Genomic DNA, 11,131 nt, shown 5'->3' with positions numbered 1-11,131 from the left:
TTGTCAGTGTTCAGTTTTTGGTTGATCTCTGTTTTTAATTAAGTTGAGGAAATTTACTCTAGTACGCGCATGTTAGATTAACAATCTTCTACCAGATTTGTGGATTTAACTTTAAATTCCGGAGGAGTTAAAATGTGACTCTCCCTCAGCAACATCCATTGCATCAACAACAACAATCACAAATGTTTTCCAATGGACATAACTATTAAGCTTTAGAAAACACAATACAATAATAAACAAAGAACAACAATAGGCACAATTGAATCATGACGTCTAAAAAACAAAAAATTAGACCCTCTATTGTTGTTTTACTAACACAACCAAATCAACACATTTAAAAAACAAAAGGTATTAGCAGTGACTACCCTGCAATATTTGTATTTCATGAACTGTAAACATAGTTCCTAAACTATAAAAAACTGATGATGCAACCATTCCAGAAACTATGAAAACAATCCCTGAATCTAAACTATAAAATATGATGATGCAACCACTAAATTTGCAATCAAATAAAATCCAACAAATTGAAACATAAACTCCAACAATAACTACAATAAAACCGGACAACAGTACTTATGAATCAAGTTCAAATTTAAGAAAAATTAAAAGAAGACAGGTAATTCTTCAACTCAGAGAGACTAAAGCCAGTCAAATGAGGAATGCAATTGTCTTCTTATGTTTCTTAACTTGAGATATCTCTGTAAGTCCATGTTCACTACAAACATCTTCCTGTAAAGAAAAAAATGAAAGGAACAATCAGGACATAAAAATTTTGAGAAATTACTCCTAGCGAATAATAACATGGTAAGCATATATGATAGTTAACTAGAAAAAATTTAAGTCACAAAACAATTTCTATATACTTTAAATGTTAGTGTTAAACATACCAATGAAAATGTACTATGGATTACTAGAAGAAGCTCCGCTAGAAGATGTTCCCTTGCTTCGTGCCGATACTCTATAATCCATATTATTTTTGTATCTTGTTGATTTCTTTCTCCCCGGTTTCTTGGGAATATCCTCAATATCGGGCACCACTTTAGGAAATCTATCAAATAAAGGCCAAGAATCCTCACCCGGCAATAGCTCAAATGCACTTCCATATACATTTCTTGCATTGTCTAGCCTATACCACTTACTTACCAAAGTCGTGTAATCTAAATTTTGGTTGGCACAACAAGCTAGCACGTGAAAGCATGGAATATGGAACATTTACCATTTGTTACAAGTGCATATCCTTTCCATCAAGCGAACAATGTGCTCTTTTCCACCTTTCTGGCCACGCTTCATTGTAGTCACGGAGAAAATCCAAGAATCACGATCAAATACCGTCACATGATGGCCACTTGCACTTTCCTTCCATCTATTAAGCATTTTATTGGCATGAAGAGTGAATAGATTGCCATCAACACATTGTTTCTCTACTTCTATTCGACGCTGATATAAATAAGCAACCAACTTGTGAAATATAGTTTTAACCAAAGCAGTGATGGGGAGCTTTCTTGCCACTTTGATTGCATTGTTCCAACTTTCTGCCATATTAGTTGTCATGATCCCGAACCTCTTTCCTTCATCAAATGCAAAAAAACAACGACTTAGTGGCTTATCATCAAACCACTGTTGTGCTCTTGGCTCTGCAGCTATCAATGGATTCCAATGTAAAGTAAACTTAGGCCCCGTAATTTGGCTACACAAAGGAACAATCCTCTCTTTTATTTTGTCCTTTCTGAACTCTTTACGAAAATTTGCAGCCAGGTGTCTAGAGCAAAATCGATGATGGCTATGTGGTTCACACCACCCAAGCTCCGGGTTATTCATAACTGAAATTATCCCCTTATGCCTATCTGAAATGACACAAACATCTCTTCGCCGGATGACAACCTTATTCTTCAACCTCTCCATGAACCAAGACCAACTAGCTGCATTTTCTCCCTCAACAATTGCAAATGCCACCGACAGAATATGGTTAAAGCCATCAATTGCTGTAGCCGTCAGCAAGACTCCTCCATACTTATCATATAGATGTGTACCATCTATAAGAAGTACAGGTATACAATGTGGAAATGCATCTATGCAAGGCTTGAATGCCCAAAACACTCGCTTGAATCTCACCACCTGTTAGAATAAAAAATATTAAAAAACTGCATGAAAGGTACATTGGCTTAGGGTTTAGGGTTTAGGGCCTTTAGACCCTAAACCCTAGAGCCTAAACCCTAATGTAATCTAGGGTTTAGGGTCGTTAGGCCCTAAACCCTAGTAACCAGACTATATCTTAATTTAACAACTTTTAATAATTTAGGGTTCACCAATTCCCTAATTGGGCTTTAAAAACTTATAAAAGACTGTAAAAAGATGCATCTATGCAAGGCTTGAATGCCCAAAACACTCACTTGAATCTCACCACCTGTTAGAATCAAAAATATTAAAAAAGTGCATGAAAGGTACATTGGCTTAGGGTTTAGGGTTTAGGGTTTAGGGTTTAGGACCTTTAGGCCCTAAACCCTAGAGCCAAAACCCTAATGTAATCTAGGGTTTAAGGCCGTTAGTATCACTATTTAAATGACTTATGCACCTACTAGAACTTCCGCTTGAAACACTTCCACTTACTCCCCCACTAACTCCACCGCTAACTCGATCACTTTCACTAGTTCGCAGCTTTTTTGAACTGTACGAGCTTGAACTTCTTTCCCCACTAGTAGACATTTTTCCCCCTATATTTAAATTTTTGCCTGAGCCAACTGATATTTTGTCTACATACAGCTCTACGTAGTTTCTCAAACTTGAAAAAGCCACCGATTCAAACATATATTCAATATCGTCATCATCGAACATTTGTGCTATTTCAAACATATTTGTTGAAGGATTTAAAAATCTACGAGATACATTCAGTTTATACAAAGTACTATCTGTCCACAACTTCGTGTGCAAAAGATTCAATAACCCTTCAAATTTAAGATTGAGCTCTAATTTCACCAATCTAGTCATTTTTCTATCATATTTAACCCCTTCAGCATCATCCATTACAATATTTCCATCACAAAACACCCAACCCCAGATAAAATCAGATTGTGAAGTCATTATGCCCTAATAAGTGTACTTGAAGAGAAAAAATTCAATACCTTGAGTACCGTTAGCCGGCAGATCACAACAATCTTCAAGATATTCAATCCATGTACCTCGATTTTTAATATAATTGATTTACGAAAAGAATGACATTTTCAACTATTAAGATGAGAGAGACATTATGCAGTAGGCAAGAGAAACAGAACAAAATAAGTTGTAATTGTGTTTTTATGGGAGTTAGTAGGTTAAATGATTAAAAACATTAGACAAAATACGTGACTTGAAACAGCGTATATATATACGCACTCTACGCTAGCGTATCTTATTATCTAAAATTAAAATAAAATAAAAAATTAACAAAGATACCCTTACTCAGAAGGCGTATTTAGTAATACCCAAACTAGGTTAGCGTAATTGGGCTTTCCTAAAATACATTAAAAATGTAATTAGTCAAGTTACTCTTTTTTAAAAAGCGTATCTAGCCTTCAGCAAACACCAAGATACCCTGACTGAGTAAGCGTATTTTCGATTACCCCAACCAAGAAAGCGTAACTAGTGTTTAGAAAATAAAAATAAAAAATAGCCAACTAGATACCCTGACCGAGAAAGCGTACTCCACATTACCCAGATTCAGATAGCGTATTTTACCTTTACAGAAATTAAATAAAAAATTGTCAGCCCAAATACCCATACTGAATTAGCGTATCTAGCATTTAGAAATTACAAATTAAAAAATCAAAGTAGATACCCTAACCGAGATAGCGTACTCCGGAATACCCATACACAGATAGCGTATTTTTCTTTACAGAAATTAAATAAAAAATTGTCAGCCCAAATACCCATACTGAATTAGCGTATCTAGCATTTAGAAATTACAAATTAAAAAATCAATGTAGATACCATAACCGAGATAGCGTACTCCTGAATACCCAGACATAGATAGCGTATTTTTCTTTACAGAAATTAAATAAAAAATTGTCAGGCCAAATACCCATACTGTATGAGCGTATTTTCTATTACCCCTTTTGAGAAAGCGTAGTCAGTCGGTATTTTTGGCCGCCTCTTTTAGATTTCGTTAATCCGCGGAGTTATTATTTTTGTTATTTTTGGCCTTTAGCCGCATATCTATGACCGTAAAATTTAGCTCGAATATTTCAATATTCAAGTGCTTGGCCCTTTTTAGAATAGTTATGAGACTGTTTGATTTTTTTAATTATTGAAAAATGTTAATTTTGTTTTGAAACTTTTGTTTAAGAGTCGTATCTTAGGCGGATCTTTGATGAATCCGTGATGCATTGTTGCGGATTATTTTCGTCCATATTAAAGTATGTATATTTAGTTTTTGTTGGATTTCTACGATAAACAAGTCGACCTAGTAGAACTTGGAGCAAAAACGTTTACTAGGTCCAACTCTCCATGGAAGTAAGTAACTATTCTTCTATTAGACTTTTAAAAACTGAATTGTGGATTTGAGTTACTGTTGTTTATATATTTATTGTCACTTCAGGATTTCACTATGGATCAAAGGTGTTTAGTTCTTGTTGCTTTGAACAATTACAAGTTTGCTGAATTCGGATAAAAAGAAACGCAGATATAAATTATAAGTGTATTTCTTGAACTTGCGGAATTAGTGATTATGTTTTTTTATATGTAGTCTATGTTGCAATTTTTTCCATTGATCGTAAAACTGTGTAATAGTTGATGAATGTGATTTCTTCCAACATAATCAAGATAGAGTTAGGAGGAATTTTAAAAAACTATATGTTAGATTGGAAAATTTTGTTTTTTTTAAAAAAAAAGTTTTAAAACTCCGCCAGTAATCAAACTTTCTTTTTGTTCCCCTTCCATTTCACTGTTTTTAGAGTTGTCTCCTGTCTTGTGACTTGCGATAATAATTTGTAATGCTGCATTCATGAATCTATATCTGTCCAAATTTGATTCTCATACCAAGCTTTTTTTCATATAGTCTGCCATCTATGTTCCTATATATTGGTGTTTTGATTTTATTTGAATATAGCACTTGCAGGAAGCCTTGTGAAGGGCATAAGTTATAGGAGGTTACTGGAAATAAGAATGATTGTCAGAATGGGGAACTAGAATTAGGCGGTATGAACTTCAGTTCTAACAACAAAACAACGGTGCGGATTGTTCAGGTACTATATGTTTTTGATGAAACTATTATATGTTTGAACCATCTTATCGAATTGTTCTGATGAGTTTTACGTTTACTTGGTCATTTTTTTATCAGCAAGCAGCACATACAAGTCAGATTTCCTTCAGTACTGAGGGGGATGTCTCTCCAAAGAAGCCTACCACTCTCCCAAAGGTGGCCCAGCAGCGTGAGTTGAGTGGTACGCTAGGGGAGTCTGACATCATAATTAAGAAGCAGTTATCTGATGCTTAATGCAAGGAACTTAGAGGGCATAACATATTTGGTCCTCCTCCTGAGATCCCAGATTGGAAATTGACTGCTGCACGCAACTTGTAAGTGAAAGCAAACAGGGACATGGAAGAACCTGCTCCACCACGAAATCTTCGCACATCTGTCAGTTTCCAATGTGAGTATAATGTCCTTAAACTTGTTATGTTGCAAACTTCCATCTCATATATCATCATTATATCCTCTAGTGTTTGTATATATGTTAATATATGTCACATACATCTGCACTCACATCCAAAGATAATTTTACTTCAAAATGAGAACCTGTGAACTGGACTTGGTTTGAACCAAAAATTTGATGGGTATCATCTGAAAGTCTACAAGTAAGTCTTGCGGTAAGTTGTCTTTTTAGATATTCAAGGACTAGAATTAGGTGAAAAATTGCTGATCTTACAGCCAAATTTCGTCAGGTTGACTTTTCGTAGTCATATGGGACTTGCATACTTTGGAACAATTTGTTTTAATTGAATTGATTATACAGGAAATATCAGTTACTCGCTTAACAATTCCATATTGTCAATACAAAATCTTTATAAACTTCACTCAGAAAATTCAGTTGCTTACTCAACCTAGCCGCTAAGCCAAGATATTAGATACACAGTAGTGGATAGACATGTCTAAAAAGGGTTGGGCAAGTCAACTAACGTGTATCTGTACTTCCTAGTATTTTCCTTTTTTCACGCCCCCTCCCTCTCTCAAAAAAAAAACAAAATGTATCTGGATTTATGGCTCCTAGTGTTATTTTACTCTAATTCCTTTTTTCACAGTTTTTGTTGCTCTATCAAGTCCACCTGTCCAACCCAGTGTCCAAATACTCTACACACTGTCTGTACCCTCTAGCATTTGTTTATGCTTTGTGAAATAATATCTGACTGGACAAGTGGTAGTTAGTTAGTCTCTAGAATTTATTATTTTATATTATTTTATCTTTAATTGTACGGTAATGGTGCAATATAAGTTTGAGAACCAACACAACTTTGAACACCAGCTAGGCAATTTGGTTATCGGCTATCTTACACCCGAGAGCTTCTGGTAAATTTCAAAGGAACTTACTAGTTATCTCATCCAATATGATGTCGTAAGTGGCTTGCTTACTAGTTATCTCATCCAATATGATGTCGTAAGTGGCTTGTGCAACATTCAGAGCTTTAGCTACTTTAGATTAGTAGTGCATTTACATATATGTGAATTAGTGAAATACTGTAATCTACATGCTGGTCTCTAAGATGCCATCAAGGTAGGTCTATGTTACTTGTTTGCCTTCTGGATTGTATTATCATTTGCCCTCGATGTCACCATATGCAGTTAATGATAGCTTGCGTTCAGATGGCACAATAATATCTTTTAATTGATTCTGGATCTAGGAGGAAGTCAGTAAGCTTGCAATGTCTAACAGTTCAGGTTTTTTTGTCTTCGTGAGTAGCCTCTTTGTCTGTGTATGTAACAATGCTAGGTTAGATTTAGTAATCTAAAGTGTTTTTCTGATTAATTACAAAACATGAAGGGTGTGCTGAACCAAAAGTTGAATACGTTTTGTAGCCTGCGGGAGGAATAACATTCATCTTTGGTGATGAGCAAAGTGTTCTTGTTTTTGTTAATATTTTAATTATGATAGAGTGCAAAATATATTGTATAATCCACATCATCACAATTATTAATCAATCAATAAATCTTAATAACAAATTTTTATCTTTAATCCCATAGTACTGAATCACACCTTATGCCATACTTTGGCAGTGACCGGCATTTTATACTTTATACCACACTTCCCAAGTGACCGGGTTCTTATTCTTATTCGATGGAGGGTTTCTTTTTTTTTTCTTTTCTATTATTTTTCTATTACAAGAATATTATACGAAAAGGAGCAAAAACCTGTCTTTTTTTTAATCGAAGAATAGTTTACGTCCTTTGTCAAGTGAAACCAAAACTTGACAAGGTATCGATGTGTTACGGAACATGCACAAACTAGTTCTAAGTTCTATGTATCACACTACCCAATGATCAGGTTCTAATTCTTATACATGAATAAGACCGGAGATTTCTTTGAATTCGTTTCTTGTCAATCACATGTCAATTTCATGTATACAATAATCAAAATAAATATTCAAACACATGAATCAAATAATATAAGATACGTTCCACAATAATACGGAGCGCAACATAAAGTTACTTACAAAACACGTAAGCAAATAAGTAACACGGAACAACGAGTAGTTACTTACAAAATATGTAGGTAAACAAATAATACATAACGACGAAAAGTTACTTACCTCAATCACGCAAATAGATAATTCACATCAGAACACATATTCAATCATTAATAACCCATTAAACACGACACATTTAAAATCTCGACCTTCTCAACGATTCCAATTCTGATCAGATCCTTATTTAGCCTTTTTGACCATCTAAACGACGTTTTCTTAGAAAACACGAAACACGAAAGTTGTAGAGAACAAAAATATTTTTCCGAAAAGTCCAAGATCAAGGAATTCAGACTTACGATTAATTTTTTATGAATTTTACAAGACTGCTAATTGATGCTGAGAAAAGCCCTACGAATTTTGATATTAAAAACGAGGACGAATATTGTGTATTTATAACGATACAAAACCCTATTTCTTAACCTACAAGTTATCCATATTAAAATATGATCCAAATTTTAGACCCACTGGTCTAATTCAATTTTATATCCTAATCCTTATCAAATTTTAATCCCTTTTTTCTATTATCCCTTTCTTATATTATTCTTAATTTACGGGATATTACATACTATCTTCCTTGAAAAGAATTTAGTCCCCAAATTCACAACAATCCTATTATCCAAAAATATGCCACACATCTCCTATAGGTCAAACTTAAACTATGGTCCACAAGAACGCATCCTAGAGAATGTACTAGTCCTATACCTAACACACTCCGAAGGACAACCTCGCTCTTATACCAACTGAAATAGCCTGTACTTCCGGACTATTAATTTCTAAAATCAAAACTAAAATACAATTTACTGATACGAAATTCTATTACAAAGGTGACTATTACAAATGCGCAGCTAAAAGCGGAATTACAAAAGTCAACCTACTCCAAACCTAAGTCCTCGAATTTCAATGCTATCCAAATCGAATCATGGACGAAACCTGAAATTTGTAAGTAATGAGCTATATAGCCCAACAAACAACTACCGTCCAATGACTTAAAATAATATCTTTTACTTTTTTTTTTCTAAAAAATCCAGTTTAGACATGTGACAAATAACATAGATCACATAGCATTGCACAAATATTCGATAATAAAGATCACACAATATATTTTCTATGTCAAGGATCAAAATGAATCACACAACATATTCTATAATCCACATCATCACAATTATTAATCAATAAATAAATCTTAATAACAAAATTTTATCTTTAGTCCCACAGTCCTAAATCACATCTTATGCCACACTTTGCCAGTGACCGACATCTTATATTTTATGCCACACTTCCAAAGTGATCGGGTTCTTATTCTTATTCGATGATGGGCTAGTTTACATCCCTTGTCAAGTGAAACCAAAGCTTGACAATTTTCACTGATCACGCTGATATTCGCTATCTCGTCTCGGAGAAGGACTCGAAGCCTAGATTGATTCGATGGGTTCTTTTGCTGCAGAATTTTGAGTTAGAGACCAATGATAGAAAAGGTACTGAAAATCAAGTCGTTGATTATCTCTCTCAATTAGAAGATCCAAGTGCAACTTCACTGGATAAGTCATTGATAAATGAGTCTTTTCCCGATGAGCAGTGGTTTAGGGTGCAAGCAGAAGAACCGTGGTTCGCAGACATTGTGAACTACCTTGTGAGCAACGTTATGCCTCCAGACTTGACTTATGCTCAAAGGAAGAAGTTTCTTCATGAAGTGAAGTGGTACATGTGGGATGAGCCGTTTTTGTTTCGGCAAGGAGCTGACAAATCATCAGGAGATGTATTCCGTACAGCAAAACAGGGGGATCTTGCGAGACTGCCATTCAACTATTTTTGGAGGCCACTATGGTGGAGAAAAGACAGTAGCTCGTATCCTTCAAGCAGGATTCTTCTGATCGACTTTGTTTAAGGATGCGCATCAGTTTGTTTTGAAATGTGATCAATGCCAACGTGTTGGTAATATGTCAAAGAGGGATGAGCTGCCTCTTAATGTGATGCCTCGAGATTGAGGTCTTTGATGTTTGGGGAATTGACTTTATGGGGCCATTTGTCTCATCTTGCAATAATCAGTATATCTTGTTGGCGGTCGATTATGTGTCAAAATGGGTGGAAGTTAAAGCTTTGTCGAAAAATGATGCGAAGGTAGTGCTCAATCTTATTCACAAGCAGATATTCACAAAATTTGGAACTCCAAGGGTCATAATCAGTGACGAGAGATCGCATTTCGGCAATCGCAAGTTCACTGCTATGATGCAGTGATATAATATGAATCATCGCATTGGTACATCCTACCATCCTCAGACTAATGGTCAAGCTGAGGTATCTAATAAAAAGTTCAAGCATATTCTAGAGAAAGTTGTATGTCCATCGAGGAATGATTGGTCTTTGAAGCTGGATGAAGCTGTTTGGGCGTATCGAACAGCATTCAAGACTCCGCTAGGCATGTCACCGTTTCTGTTGGTTTATGGTAAAGGATGTCATTTTCCTGTGGAGCTAGAGCACAAGGCATATTGGGATTTGAAGAAACTGAACCTTGATCTGACAGTAGCTGGTAAGAAAATGATGCTTCAATTGAATGAACTCGATGAGTTCCGACTTCAAGCATATGAGAACAACAAAATGTATATGGAAAAAGTCAAGAGGTGGCACGATAGGGGTCTAGTGCTTAAATCATTTTTGTCGGGGCAACAAGTTCTTTTATTCAACTCTCGTCTCCATCTTTTTCTTGGAAAATAGAAGTCGAGGTGGTCAGGGCCGTTTATTATCAAAACTGTGTTTGCACATGGAGCGGTGGAGATTTTTGAGAATGATCCAGGCCAAGTATTCAAGGTAAATGGACAGCATTTGAAGCATTATTATGGGGATACGGCAACCCGTGAGGTGGTTAGTGTTGTTTTGTTGGCCACTTGATCTCAGAAAATCTACGTTAAGTTAGCGATGTAAACCAAGCGCTTCTTGGGAGGAAACCCAAGTTTGTTGTACATTAGTAGAAGATTGAAGGAAGAAAAAGCGTAAGAAAAGACAAAAAAAATCAGAAAACATGGGATTTTTGACAGAAGCACGGGCGCGGCCGCGCTGAAAACTCCAGTGCTGCGCGCGCCCGCGCTGGTATGCGGGGTGGCCACGCTGAAATTCTAGAAACACAGCGCGACCGCGCTGCCAGGCGGGGCGGCCACGCGAACCTCTTGTAAAAGAAAAAAAACAAAAAAAGGAAAATCAAAAACAAAATCACAACACCCAGCCTAATTTCCGTCCTCCACTTCCCTTAAATCCTTCTCCAATTCAATTCTTACACCCCATTACCCCCACTAATTCCATAGTCTTTTCCCACATTTTTTCTAAACCTAATTTTAATCCCTATATATACACACACACTTATACACAATCATCTCCACCATATTTTTCAATTCTCAAACCTAAAATCTCTCTTAAACACTTCTCTATT

General features: G+C 35.7%; 1 long non-coding RNA gene across 2 annotated transcripts; it reads left to right on the top strand.

Moving 5' to 3' along the window:
- The first annotated feature begins 4,325 nt into the window (after positions 1–4,325).
- LOC141672627 (uncharacterized) lies at positions 4,326–8,173 on the top strand. Of its 2 annotated transcripts, XR_012555620.1 has the most exons (4): positions 4,326–4,485; positions 5,081–5,216; positions 5,312–5,621; positions 6,809–8,173. It is a non-coding gene; the product is annotated as an uncharacterized LOC141672627 (long non-coding RNA). The 2 variants fall into 2 exon arrangements; XR_012555619.1 differs by having other exon boundaries at positions 5,312–8,173.
- Positions 8,174–11,131: the final 2,958 nt, after the last annotated feature.

Source organism: Apium graveolens, chromosome 7 (genome assembly GCF_009905375.1).
Source record: "Apium graveolens cultivar Ventura chromosome 7, ASM990537v1, whole genome shotgun sequence".
Lineage (NCBI taxonomy): Eukaryota > Viridiplantae > Streptophyta > Magnoliopsida > Apiales > Apiaceae > Apium > Apium graveolens.
Note: the sequence above shows the minus strand (reverse complement) of the source record. Positions and strands in the feature narration are given on the sequence as shown.